Source organism: Lotus japonicus, chromosome 1, assembly GCF_012489685.1.
Source record: "Lotus japonicus ecotype B-129 chromosome 1, LjGifu_v1.2".
Lineage (NCBI taxonomy): Eukaryota > Viridiplantae > Streptophyta > Magnoliopsida > Fabales > Fabaceae > Lotus > Lotus japonicus.
Genome location: NC_080041.1, coordinates 121,672,824 through 121,687,899, shown reverse-complemented (window position 1 = coordinate 121,687,899; position 15,076 = coordinate 121,672,824). Strand labels below are relative to the sequence as shown.

The window sequence follows — 15,076 nt, the reverse complement described above, 5'->3', positions numbered from 1 at the left end:
TCATAACCTGTCTGTGGGTGTATTGGGAGCACGTGTTTATTGCAAACTGCAATCCACCAGGATCATAGTTTTTAATTTTTTTTTGTCTTGCAACGGGTAAAAATATGGTAAAATCGATTAACCACTCTAGGACAAGTTTAGCATGTTCTCTGACAAATGTGTAACAGTGAGCACTGAGAAAGGAAGTGTTTTGAGTGGTGAAGGATAGTGTTTTGCAAGCAGCTCAGCAAGGATGGTGATGGGAGCTGTGATTGTGTAATTTGTGTTTCTGGTATGAAGCATTAGAAGAAACCCTAATTTTTTTTGTTCAAAAGAGTTTTCGGCCAATGGTTCCTTCATTCATATGGGCAAGGGCAAATACATCAAAGAGGCCTTATAAGCCCAAGAACAGCAATGCATAATCGCGAAAGCAAAGGCTAATACATTCTTATTTTCTAACTTGTTTAACTAATATCACCATTTAACGTTTGGATCCACGTTAAATTCAACATGTTATAATCTAGCTTACATTAAACTTGATGTTGTCATAATCTAGCTTCTATCGATATTAAACTCAATGTTGTTTGAGATACGTGAAATCACGTTTGTGTTGAAGAATTTCCGCACCACATCATCAAACTAAGATAAAGGGCATGAGTCAAAAGCCACTTTATATAGTCACTAGACGTAAGAATAGCAAACCCTACAGACTGAGATCTAGTCATCGCCACCCATAAACATTTGGTGGTTCTCATTTTCGTACGGTTGATGTTGGTTTCTGAAGGCTCTAAAGATTGGTAGCCGTTAATTTTATTTTTTTGGTGAATGTTGTCACTCAATAAGAAAAAGAAAAGCCCAAAGACGCTGAACATTTTACAAATTACAATGCAACTAGGTCTAAGAATAACACTAGTAGAACAAGCCCGCTTGTAGACAACCCAGACTAACTTAAGCTTAAGTAAGTATAACTCTTCACTTTAGAAGAAACTACAACTTCCCTTTTAGCTACAACACCTACTACTCAAGGGTGATTGTGAGTTGAGTTTTGAAGGGAGCTTATGAGTTATGAGAAGCTATCCCCTTTTTTTTGAGAGATTTTAAAAAAATGGGAAAAGGGTTTGGGGAATTTAATAAGGATAAAATTTATGTACAATTTTTTGGCACTGTTTGTGCTATTGGCAAAAAAAAAAAAACTCAGCTTCTTACTAATTTAATATTTTATTATCCTTGAACTATCGGGCAATAGTAAAAACTGCATATGTCTAATTGTACCTAAGTTTATCCCTTTTTAAAAATCCTTTAAGACTCCTTCAAGAACTTATTTTAATTGTTTTGTGAAATTCTCCCAAATTAAAAGGTTTAAAGGAACATGGAATTTGCAAATAAGGGAAGAACTTACCCATTCTCCCCCCACTTACCATCCCCTCCCCTTCCCCTCTAAGTTTTTTCTCCTCCCTTATAAACTCACAAACACCCTTAGGTTGTGTTTGGATGAGGGATTGTAGAAATTCAAGGGATTTTAAATGCAAGAGAATTCAATTGATTCAATTGAATTCCCTTGAATTTCTAATTTCTAATTTTATTGTTTGGATAAAATAGTGAAATTCCCTCAATTGTAAAATTCTTTGTTTGGGTAATATAATTGAATTTCCTTCATTTAATTTTTTTTATCTTAATATAACCGAAAACCCGAAAGTCGGCCGAAAACCCTAAAATCAGCCCGACTCTCAAAAATCGACCGAAACCTTAAAAGTCGACACAAAACCCTAAAAAGTGGCCGAAAAAGTGAAAGTCGGCCGAAAACCGTAAAAATTAGCCCGACTCTCAAAAATCGGTTGAAAACTCAAAAGTCGACACAAAACCCTAAAAATCGGCCGATAATCCTAAAAATCGGGCGATAACGTGAAAGTCGGCTCAAAACTCAAAAATCGGCCCAAAACCGTAAAAATTGACCAGACTCTCAAATATCAACCGAAAACTCAAAAGCCGGCCGAAAGCCCTAAAAAACGACACGACTCTCAAAAATCGGCTGAAAACTCAAAAGTCGGCACAAAACCATAAAAATCGGCTCGACACTCAAAAATTGACCGAAAATCCAAAATCGGCCAATAACGCAAAAATCGACCCGACTCTAAAAAATCGGCCGAAAACCCTAAAAATCGGCCCGACTCTCAAAATTCGGCCGAAAACTTAAAAGTCGGCACAAAACCCTAAAAATCGGCCCGACACTCAAAAATTGACCGAAAAAACTAAAACCCGACCTTTCAAGTTTTGGGCCGATTTTGAGTTTTCAGCCGAATTTTGAGTTTTCGGATGATTTTAGGGTTTTTGGTCGATTTTTGAGTTTGGGGCCGACTTTCACGTTTTCAGCCGATTTTTAGAGTTTTGTGCCGACTTTCGAGTTTTCTGCCGATTTTTTAGAGTCGGGCCGATTTTTAGGGTTTTGGTCCGATTTTCGAGTTTTCGGCTGACATTTCGAGTGTTCGGCCGATTTTTTAGTTTTCGGCCGATTTTAGGGTTTTGGGTCGATTTTTGAGTTTCGGGCCGACTTTCACGTTTTCGCCCGATTTTTAGGATTATTGGCCAATTTTTAGGGTTTTGTGCCGATATTTGAGTTTACGGCCGATTTTTGAGAGTCGGGCCGATTTTTAGGGTTTTGGGTCGATTTTTGAGTTTCGGGCCGACTTTCACGTTTTCACACGATTTTTAGGATTATCGGCCGATTTTTTAGGGTTTTGTGCCGATTTTAGGGATTTGGGTCGATTTTTGAGTTTCGGGCCGACTTTCACGTTTTCGTCCAATTTTTAGGATTATCGACCAATTTTTAGGGTTTTGCGTCGATTTTTGAGTTTTCGGCCGATTTTAGGGTTTTGGGTCGATTTTTGAGTTTCGGGCCGACTTTCACGTTTTCGGCTGATTCTTAGGGTTATCGGCCAATTTTTACGGTTTTGTGCTGACTTTCGAGTTTTCGGCCGATTTTATAGAGTTGGGCCGATTTTTAGGGTTTTGGACAAACTTTCAGTTTTTTGGCCGATTTTTGAGTGTCGGGCCAATTTTAAGGGTTTTGGGCCGATTTTTGAGTTTTTGGCCGACTTTCGAGTTTATGGCCGATTTTAGGATTTAAGCCAAGATTAATTTTTTTGACTGAATTTAGATAGTGTTAAAGGAGAAATGAAGAATTTGAAATTCCTTCCTATTTTGAGGTGATTTCAATTACCCTAAATCCTATTGAGTAAAATACCTCATTTAATTACTAGTAATTTGAGAATTCCCCAAATTAGATATCCAAACAGGATATTTTAATTGAAGGGATTTGAAATACTCTCTAAAATTACATTCCCCTCAAATATTCCCCCATCCAAACACAACCTTAGAACATATTTGTAAGTTGAGTCTTATAAGAAGCCCTCTCCGCGTTTGAGAGTATTTTAAAAATGAAGTAAGTGTTTTAGAAATTTTTAAAAACCCTCTAAAACCTCTCCAAGACCGACCTCCCGTTATTTTGTAGAATTCTTCAAAGTTAGTAGTTTTGGTGGAATTTTAAACTTCTAAACAAGCGGAGACAAAAACTCCCCTTCCCCTCTCTTTATCTCCCTTTTCCTTTCTTTTAGAGCCATTCCATTCCTTCTACAAAAACTTCCAAATTAGAAGTTAGAACACCTCTTATACTAGATCGCCAAACCCTACAGGTCCATGAGGAATTGAAGATAAAACCTGAACAGTACAACACTCTTTCTGGAAGATTCTTTAGATACAAATCAAAATCAAAGTGATCCAAACTAGCAAGTTACATTACTTGTACCCGGTTTAATCAACCAAACTGCTAATGAAGTCACCAACCGCAAATCAAGGCGGACTCTTTTGTTTTTCAAGCAAACACTCAGAGACGTGGCTAAACAAAACTATAGGAAGGTTTTTATCAATGCAACCCAATTAAGGAACTAACAATAACCTTCTCTTGTCCATTTGGATATTTCCAAACCCCAAATTAAGAAACCGATACATTAAAACAGCTAAGCTAGAGTGAGTTGATGTGAAACATAGCATTTTCTATCTCCATCATGACTTTAATGAAGTTGACATGGTTGGTAACTTCCAAACAGAGAACAAGATAGACCACATACGTGGCTCCATGAAGGGGACACGTGGGACATAGCCACATGGGGACTCATCTACCAAGCAAAGCCAGGATTCCCATAAGTGCTACCCAAAAGCTTCATAATTTAATGCCGTGTTTGTATCGGTTTCTTTCTTTGTTTTGTTCTCTGAATGTTATCAAGTCAATGCCTGACCCACAGATTGATCTTGTGATTTATACAAGTTTCAAATTTCAATTGTATAAAAGCTTTGTTTAATATTTAGCTGGCTACCGCTAGCCATCTTCAGATATTATTCCAATTACTAGAAAACAAAGTGTTTCTATAACTTTTTTGGTCAAATAGATAAAAATGGAAAATATCCAGTTGAGTCAATATTGGACTCTCACCATGTCATATAATGTGTATTATATAAACATGAGACCTCACATGCAAACCCAAGCTAGCAATTATTTGTTTTTCTATGTATTTGATGCACTTTGTAATCTTGTACTCAGGACCAATGTGCAAGTCATAGTCCCTCTTAGAAGAGTACTCATGAAGCTAATATGAAAAATGTAAAAAATGTCCCATATGATGTATTAAATAATTGATTTAATTATTAAATGAAGGGGTGTATTGTTTGATATTTAAGTGAAAGGTCATGACTCTTGAATAAAAGAGACTCTTGGTATGGAATGATGTGACTCTTGGAGTCTTGGAAGAGAGTCTATATTTAGTGTTTAATGGGAGCTCTATAAGGATCGATGAAGGATTTAAAACATTGTTCCTATCTCTGCCCATAAAAGGTGAAAAATCTACTAGATAACTCATCAAACATACCCTTAGGCTTATGTGCACTAGATAACTCATCAAACACCTTATGAAAAATCTACTAGATCATAATGCAGTTTGTTATCATTCAAACTTTAGAAGTGCCTAAATTATCAGGCCTCTCTTGAGTAATAAGATGTCTGACTACCCTCCCTCCCCCTTCTCCCCCTCTCATTCCCCTAAAACCTTCCATTCACTCCCTGTAAAACTCTCAATCATACCCTTAGGCTTAGTTTGCATGTTGGATTTTGGAGCGGAGGGAAGAGGAAAATGAGATTTATGAGAAGTCATCCCGTATTTAAGAGTTTTTTCAGAAGAGGGAAAAACTTTGGAGAATTTTTTATAACTCTACAAAATCTCTTTGGACACTCCTTTAATGATTTTGTGGAGTTCCCTCAAATTGAAGGTATTTAAAGATTTTTGATCTTTCAAACAAGGGGATGAATTACCCTTATTCTCCTCCCCCCCCCCCCGACTCAACCTTTCCCTTCCCTCCCTCAAACGCTTTAAAACAAGAAAAATGATAGCTACACTCACTTTCACATTCTCTTTCCAACACTCTTTAATTGATTTGTTGAAATTCACATGAGGTCGATTAAGAATACGAGACTCGCTTTCAATCACACATGACCCACATGAATTTATGATCAAATGAGTCCAATCAAGTCTTCAGACAATGGAGTTTGTAGGAGGGTGAACAGTAGGATGTTGGCGATGGACGATGCTCCAGTGGTGGTTGAAAAGATTCCGTCGGTTTCCTGCACGTTAGCACTCTAAAGCTTAAGTTAGAAAGGGGTAAACTCAAGTAGAAAATGTGAAGAATATAGGCGTTTGAAGGGAAATGAACCTCTTTATATAGTCTGGACTGGTACGAGGTTTCAGCCTTTGGGTACAAGGTTGTTTGGCGCCTCCTTTTATCTGATGGATGGAAGAGGGGTTGCCTTATTGGTACCATTGGATCTCTTTGACCCTGACACAATCTAACGTCTTTGCAGGTCCTTGCGTGTGGCAGGTCTCCTCGAGCCTTAATGCTAAGGCTAAGTGTTGAGGCCTAACTTCTAATCTGATGGGATTCTAGGGTAAATTGTGAGATGACCAGGTTAGCGTTCGCACTAAGGGGAATGATGATACGCTAGTTTCTATGTAGTCTTTTACTAGGAGCGATCGATACTAGTTGATGAAGGGGTTACCAATCCACTACTAGGACTAGTAACCGGTGTAGGCTGGTCATCCATTGGATGAGGTTACTAGTCCATTTCCAAATCATAGTCAATTATCAGGCTTGACTCAGACCAGCAACTGTCATGGGCGGTTACTAATCCATGTCAGGATTAGTGGTCGCCGGAGGGGGTTACTAACTTACTATCGTCCTCTACTAGGAATGGTTGACTAGTCAACAGATGAACCATTTCTTAAACGGGGTTACTAGTCCATTCCTAGAACAATTTCAACTAATTATTAAGAGAGTGTTGAAAACTTGAAATGAGAGTATTATAGATAATATTACTAGCACTTCTCCTCAAAGAAAAGCCTTAATGCCGAGACTCAATTCAACCAAGGCCTTTGGGTTTCAAGCTAAACTTACAACAACTATATTCTTGACAAAGATTCCCAAAGCTAAGGTAGTCCTTGAAGTCTCGAAGCTTATTTTCTACACAAGACTGATCCTTATAAAATCAATTGAGACATTGTTCTTGCCGATATAGACTCTTATTCTGATTGGCCATACTCACTAAGAAGCGTGGTTTTGCTAAAATAATCAAATAATCGAACTAATTTTCAAAGTTTCCGTACTATATATACTGATATAAAACTACTCTCAATTGACAGGTTTATCAATTTGAATTTATAGTATACTATGCTAGCTGTTCATGTTACTAGTATCATATAGTAATAATAAACAAAACACTAGTAGGCTTTTATAATTTACTACAGGTATATGTTGGAAAGCGAGTTTACGCGTGAAGGAAGGCAGACGACAACGCGGCTTGACCGTCAACAATGAGCACAACAACCTCTCACTCTCACTACTGCTTGCTACTCAGGATTCACACTCCCAAATTAGGCATGGGATTATGAATGGGGGGCATTTCTATTTTGGGTCAGAGAAATCTTGAGAGGAACTTAATATATAAATCTAACTAGAGTCTGTTTGTGAAGAATTATATCACATTTTAACAAACTCAGTTTAATTTTATACTTTAACTAATTCTATACTTCAAATTCATTACAGATTTTTCAAAAATAATTAATTAATTAATTAATTACAGTTTTGCTTATAAAAAAATTAATTACAGTTTAAAAAAATATACTTCAAATTAATTATACTACTTGTCTGTTTCTATTTAACTGTCAAGAGAGACTCTTGGTCCTACTTGGACCATATTCCCAAGGCCCAAGCATACAAGGTGTATACTACAAGTGAAACTTATACCCATACTTAGGATCGTCGATACTAAAAATATATTGAACTATAACTTTTATCATCTTGACTACTTGTGTGAAATCTCATAAAAATCAGATAGCTATAAATTTATAACAAAATAATTTTTTCATGCTTTATTTATATGACGATACTTTATTTATATATTTTTTTATAAGCTAAAGCATTGCATTCAAAACTGCACAAGGGGTGCTAACCCGAATACAATGAGAAAGAGAAAGAGAAGACTAGTAAAAAAAGGACTAGAACATGAGTGAACAGTAGTTACATGAGAGAAAGAAAATAAGAAAAAGATGGGAAACCAGCAAAAATGCCAAAAAAATGATATCCGGTCCCTTCATGGAAAATGCAGACATAAATATATTGGCTATAAGTAGATCCCCAAATGGCAGCAAATCTCCACTGTCCAAATAGCATACCATCCCGTAACATAGTGAGAAAACACAACCAGACAAGCCTTTTATGCACAACAAAGCACCACACCCCAATTCATAAAGAACCGCAGCACTTAATCAGATTATTAAAGAATTTAAGCAGCACATAGGGTTCATAATCCACTCATATATTGAAGCATGAAAGTCTCCACTATTTGCTTTTTGCCAGAGCCAAGATTTAAACTGGGCCAACTCCACCACCCTCTCAACCTCCACCCCCAGTACTTTATTTATATGGCGATTGAAGTAGGTTGGACACAATGATTGGTGGAACTCTGAATCTTACTGAATCTGAGATTCGTCCTCAAACTGCTAGAGCTATGGATCCTCCTCAAACGGGCAGAAGTGTGAATCCTACTCAAACTACTACAACTAAGGGTTCTCCTTAAACTCCTACTGGAACTACTGTGAATCCTCCTCAAACTGGCAGAACTGTGAATCTTTCTCAAATTGGTAGAACCGTGAATCCTCCTCAAATTGGTAGAACTGTGAATACTCCTACTGAAACTCCGAATTTGAATGAATCCTCGACTGATGGAACTGAGAGTCGTCCTCAAAACTGGTAAAACTGTGAATCCTACTCAAACTGGCAAAAGTGTGAATGCTCCTCAAACTACTACAACCAGGGGTTCTTCTCAGACTCCTACTGGAACTACTGTAAAAACTCCTCAAACTGGTAAAATTGTGAATCCTACTCAAACCGGCAGAACTGTGAATCCTCCTCAAACTACTACAACTAAGGGTTCTTCTCAAACTCCTAGTGGAACAAATGGGAAACCTCCTCAAACTATTAGAACTACGGGTTCTCCTCAAAATATTAGAACAACTGGGAAACCTACTAGATGTTAACACAGAGAGCAACATGGAGAATTTCTGTATATTTTCATTATGCTTTTGCTGTAGCAGCTATAGACATATATATCAATACAAGAGACAATCACGATCTCTATTTTAGGAAGTAAATAATCTAATGCTAATATTGCTATACCCTTAAACCAGAGAATACAAATTGATTCAACCAATCTATAATTATGCCTAATTGACAGCTCATGCCAACACTCCCCCTCAAGATGGTGTGAAGATATCTATGAGACCCATCTTGTCAAGTGAGTTGTGAAAGACCTTGCTGGAAACTGCCTTTGTAAGCATATCGGCAAGTTGCTTTCAAGGTTTTGTTTGATGAAGTGTCGATCCACCTCAACATGTTTGGTTCGATCATGTTGGACAGGATTATGAGAAATGTCGATAGCTGCCTTATTATCACAGAATAATTTCATCTCTGTGCTAGGTGGAAAACCCATCTCAGTAAGCAGCCTTTTAAGCCAAAGAAGTTCACAAAGTCCTTTTGCCATTCCTCTGAATTCAGCTTCAGCACTAGATAATGCCACAACTTTTTGTTTCTTACTTCTCCATGTAACCAAATTCCCTCCTACAAAAGTAAGATAGCCTGATGTGGATTTCCTGTCCGTGATATTCCCAGCCCAATCAGCGTCTGTATAGCCATCAATATTTAAATGATTATTCTTGGAGAACAATAGTCCTTTTCCCGGAGAGGATTTTAAATAACGAAGAATCCGAATTACAGCTTCCATATGATCCTCACTAGGACAATGCATAAATTGACTTACAATGCTAACGGCATAGGAGATATCAGGTCTGGTGTGGGATAAATAAATCAGCTTACCAACCAGTTTCTGATATCTTTCTTTACTAGTTGGCACCTGATCTGCATACTCTCCAAGCTTGTGATTTTGGACCATTGGCATATAAGCTGGCTTGCAGTCCAATAAACCCGCTTCTGAAAGTAAGTCCAACACATATTTTCTCTGAGAAAGGAATATACTTTTCTTTGATCTAGCCACCTCAATTCCTAGGAAATATTTGAGTCCTCCAAGGTTCTTCATCTCAAACTCTGTGGCCAACTGATCTTGGAGTCTAGAAATCTATTCCACATCATCCCCTGTAATTATCATGTCATCAACATAAATTATCAAGGCTGTTACTTTCCCCAATCAGTGTTTCAAGAAAAGAGTATGATCTGAATTGCTCTGTTGGAAGCCATATTTTCTCATGGCCAAGCTAAACCTGCCAAACCATGCTCGTGGCGATTGTTTCAGCCCGTACAATGCTCTTTGCAACTTGCACAAAACTTCAACCTTAGAAGATGGTGTGTAGCCTGGAGGAATATCCATGTAAACCTCCTCCTCAAGATCACCATGGAGAAAAGCATTTTTCACATCAAACTGGTGTAGTGGCCAGTCTAAATTTACAGCAAGAGATAATAAAACTCTGACCGTGCACAATTTTGCCACCGGTGAGAAAGTTTCTTGATAATCAATTCCATATGTTTGTGTATATCCCTTTGCCACAAGTCTCGCCTTGTATCTTTCAATAGATCCATCTGCTTTGTGTTTAATGGAAAAAACCCACTTGCATCCCACTGTCTTCTTTCCTTTTGGTAATGAAATGAGGGTCCAAGTTCTATTCTTTTGCAAGGCTTCCATTTCTACTTCGATGGCTTGAACCCAATTTGGATCAGTTAGAGCTTCTTCTATTCTGTTGGGGATGTAACATGAAGATAAGTTGTTCACAAATGCTTTGAGGGGCTGTAATAATCTCCCAGTAGACACATAATTGGAGATTGGGTATTTTGACCTCCTTTCTTCAAAATCTGGTGAGTACCGATTTGGTGGCTTGCCACGATTATGTCTGAAAGGTAAATTATAACCAGCGGAAATGTCCAAGTTATTAATGGGAGAAGATATTGTAGGAGTGGTATGACAACTTACCTCTGATATTCTCAGGAGTTGGGAGTTCTTGTACTGAAGAGTAAGGGGGGTCAATTTCAAATTTAGAAGATTCAGCCTCTTGAATAATGCCAGCACATTGTCCCTCTTCATGTTCAATATTAGCTTCACTAGTATCATGTCTTTCTTCCAGTTCAGAGTTCAATTCATTTCCTTGCTCATCATCGGTTCCAATATTCTCACAAATCATCTCTGCATTATCATTACTAACATAAATTGGGTTGACCTCAAGTCCTGGCCAATTCTGCCAAATATTCTTTTCATCTTGCATCTCCCCCTGAAAAGAAGAATTTGAGCCCACTGGAGGGAAAAAAGTTTCAGACTCCAAGAAAGTAACATCCATAGTGACATAGGTGCGTTTGTGGGTAGGATCATAACAACGATATCCCTTTTTGTGTGTCCCATAACCTAAAAAGATACACCGAACTGCACATGGATCAAGTTTTGTGCGTTGATTTTTATGAAGATGAACAAATGCAACACACCAAAAAACTCTAGGGGGATCACTAGAATAGTAGGTAGGGGAACATATGTAGAAAGAACTTCCAATGGGGTTTTAAAACTCAGTACCTTTGAAGGCATACGGTTCAATAGATGTACAGATGTGACAACAGCATCTTCCCAGTATCTGCAAGGCACATGTGCTCCAATTAATAAAGCACGGGCCGTTTATAAGATGTGTCTGTAACATCCCGACTTGACGACTGACCTCACGGTAACAACACGAGTCTTTTCAGTGCGCTTTGTTCTCACTCGCGCACTTCCCGGGAAAACTTCCCAGGAGGTCACCCATCACGATATTGCTCCAAGGCAAGCACACTTAACCATGGAGTTCTTATGAGTTGGGCTCCCGAAAAGAAGTTGCAACTTGTTGTCATGAGTAGTACCAATCAAATCTTTTATGCCTTCCTCAACTGTATAGTCCATCCCTACATACCTCTTGTTCGGGTGTGAGATCGGCTCATTCCTGTGACCCTCCGCCTAGAAGCCTTGCCAGGAGCCGCTCCTTGTCCGTGCCTCACTGCACCGGCGATCACTCCCCGCCCTCGTCAGCCCCGGGTGTCACAGGCCCACCAGTTTCCGCTTGGTTCGTCCTCGAACCACACCGTACTGGGAGAGGTTGGCTCTGATACCACTTGTAACATCCCGACTTGACGACTGACCTCACGGTAACAACACGAGTCTTTTCAGTGCGCTTTGTCCTCACTCGCGCACTTCCCGGGAAAACTTCCCAGGAGGTCACCCATCACGATATTGCTCCAAGGCAAGCACACTTAACCATGGAGTTCTTATGAGTTGGGCTCCCGAAAAGAAGTTGCAACTTGTTGTCATGAGTAGTACCAATCAAATCTTTTATGCCTTCCTCAACTGTATAGTCCATCCCTACATAGTCTCGGAATACCTCTTGTTCGGGTGTGAGATCGGCTCATTCCTGTGACCCTCCGCCTAGAAGCCTTGCCAGGAGCCGCTCCTTGTCCGTGCCTCACTGCACCGGCGATCACTCCCCGCCCTCGTCAGCCCCGGGTGTCATAGTGTCTATTCTTCCGTTCTGCAATTCCATTTTGTTGGGGTGTTTGAGCACAAGAGGTTTCATGGATTAAGCCATTTCTCTTGAAGTACTCTTGAAACTCCTTATTAATATATTCTCCACCATTATCAGAACGAAGGATCTGGATTTTTGCTGAGAATTGTGTCTGAATCATTGCATGGAAAGACCGAAACACACCAAACACATCATTTTTATGTTTCAGCAAGTACAACCAAGTCATTCGAGTACAATCATCCACAAAAGTGACAAACCAATGAATGCCAGAAGAATTTGTAACAGGAGAGGGTCTCCACACATCAGAATGAATCAATGCGAAAGGAATTTCACTTTTATTCAAGCTTATTGGATAAGAAGCACGATGGCTTTTGGCTAACATGCAAGTTTGACATTTAAAATCTGAAATATCTATCTTGGAAAACAAAACTGGAAATAGATGTCTCATGTAACTAAATGATGGATGTCCCAAACGATGATGCCATAGCCAGATCTCTTTCTCTTTTGCATTCGTTTCCTGTTGCATATGATAAGCCTTGCCCGGACTGAAATCATCCATGTAATATAACCCCCCTCTCTTAGTACCACGCCCAATGATCTCCTGGGTGAGAATATCCTGAAGAAGGAAAAAATTAGGATACAGTAGAGCAACACAATTTAGCTCCTCAGTAGCTTGACCTACTGAGATTAATTTATTTGAGAGTGATGGAACTAATAAAGTGTTAGATAATGATAGAGAATGGGAAAGAACAACAGTTCCAGCCCCTGTAACTGGATATGTGACCCCATTAGCATTTGCAATACTTGTTCTTATTGGTGGAGTGAACTTGATAAATTCACTAGAATCAAATGTCATGTGATCAGTTGCTCCTAAGTCAATTATCCAGTCCGTGTTACTTTTCAAGTTAGAAGTATGGAAAGCTTGAGCACACTTACCTTCTTGATTTGGTGCATTCACCCCATTTGAAGATTCTACTTGTGAGGTGAAGGATAATTGTGGCTCTGCGTTCATTAGGGAAACCTGTCCAGAGCTCCTATTGACAGCTTTTTCCTGTGTTTTTCGGGTCTTGAGTTCATGCCACCATTCTGGGAACCCATGAATCTGAAAGCAAGTTTCACGGGTGTGTTTCATATTTCCACAATGAGTACATCCTCCCCCTTCCAATGGTGCCTTAGCTTTGCCGGTTTTGTTCATTTTCCCACTACCTGCAGCAGGAGACATTTGAATGAGGGAGGGTGGTTGTTTGCCCATCTTGATTCCCTTGGAATCCATAACTGCACCAGTTGTATCTTCAGTTCCTGTTATCATCACAGCTTGTCTGATATCTTCCCTTCGAACATGGGCATAGGCTTGCTCTACTGTGGGAAACGGTTGTAGCTGCAGTACATCACTCCGAATTTTATCAAGTCGATCATCCAATCCATCGAGGAAGATATAGACTCTGTCTTCTTGGGTAATTGCATTGTACTTTGATATATCAGCAGCGCACACCATTGGGTTAGGTCGTCGAAAGTCAATTTCTCGCCACAAGCGTTGAAGGTCATTGTAATATTTTTCAATGGACCCTCCGGCCTGTCTCATTCGAGTCACCTGTCTTTTTAAGTCATATACTTGGGACGTATCAGTTCCATAAAAAAAGGTTGTAGAAATAGAATCCCATACCATTTTTGCAGTGGGAAAGCAGATAAAATTCCCTATCAGGGATGGATCCAAGGAGTTGATCAGCCAACCCTTCACAATTGCATTTTCTGTTCTCCATTTTCGGAATGTCGGATCTGTGGCTGGAGGCTCCAGAGTATCTCCATTGATGTACCCAAGTTTGTCTTTGCCTGAGATGTACATCTCGACAACTTGGGACCATAGGGGGAAGTTCGTGCCATCTAGTTTGATGCCAATCTGTGCAGCAGGAGCATCAACCATGGGTGGGTGGATCTGGGTCTGATTCTGAGTTAGAAGTTGTGCCATTCTTGCTGTAAAATCCTCGAAGATCTTGTTCATGGGGTTTCCTTTGTCTTGCTTTCCATCAGCAGGTTCCCCCAAATTAATTTATTCTTCCATAGCTAGTGATAACTTCTGGTGGTCAGAAATCGATATCAGAGATTAGGATCGTGGCTTCTGCTTCTGATACCATGTTAACACAGAGAGCAACATGGAGAATTTCTGTATATTTTCATTATGCTTTTGCTGTAGCAGCTATAGACATATATATCAATACAAGAGACAATCACGGTCTCTATTTTAGGAAGTAAATAATCTAATGCTAATATTGCTATACCCTTAAACCAGGGAATACAAATTGATTCTACCAATCTATAATTATGCCTAATTGACAGCTCATGCCAACACTAGAAGCTTGACTATCCAGAGCTTTTATGTTGTTGACCGCAAAATTAATGATTCCGGGCTCCCTTTCCGCTTAGCTTCTCGCAACATCCGTAAGGCTACTTGCTCTAAACAGATTTGCACCTTCTAGGGTTGCATGGTGTCAGACATGTCTCAGTCACTTACTGATGATGTCAAAAAGGCATTACAAATAGTAGGTGTCATGCCTCAGAAAGAGACATTGACATCCCAACTTGCCCATGACAAAATTCCTGACATGTGTTTCCCTACAATTCTTGTATGTTTTGGATGTTGTGTACTGGTGCTTCTACATGACATTACTGATTGGGACCGTGAAAATTTTGGACAGTTTATGTCCAGGTGCATTCTTCAATTACAACAAGTTGCTCGGTATGACCCCAAGAAACCAAATTTTGTAAGCCCCTTCGATTTCGAGAAATCCAAGGTTATCAACAAGATGATGGGTGAGGTTTTGTCCCTATACAGACGCCTCGTTGAACATCTCAGGACATCAGGAGTTGTTGATCTATTTACTGGTGTCTATGACTGTCTACTTGATCAGGATCGTTGGTCTCGAATAGAGGATTTTCTTCGTATACAGAAATGGCTTTATAAG

General features: G+C 39.3%; 1 pseudogene; it reads right to left on the bottom strand.

Moving 5' to 3' along the window:
• Window positions 1-8,831: 8,831 nt before the first annotated feature.
• LOC130722780 (uncharacterized) lies at window positions 8,832-14,037 on the bottom strand (annotated as a pseudogene).
• Window positions 14,038-15,076: the final 1,039 nt, after the last annotated feature.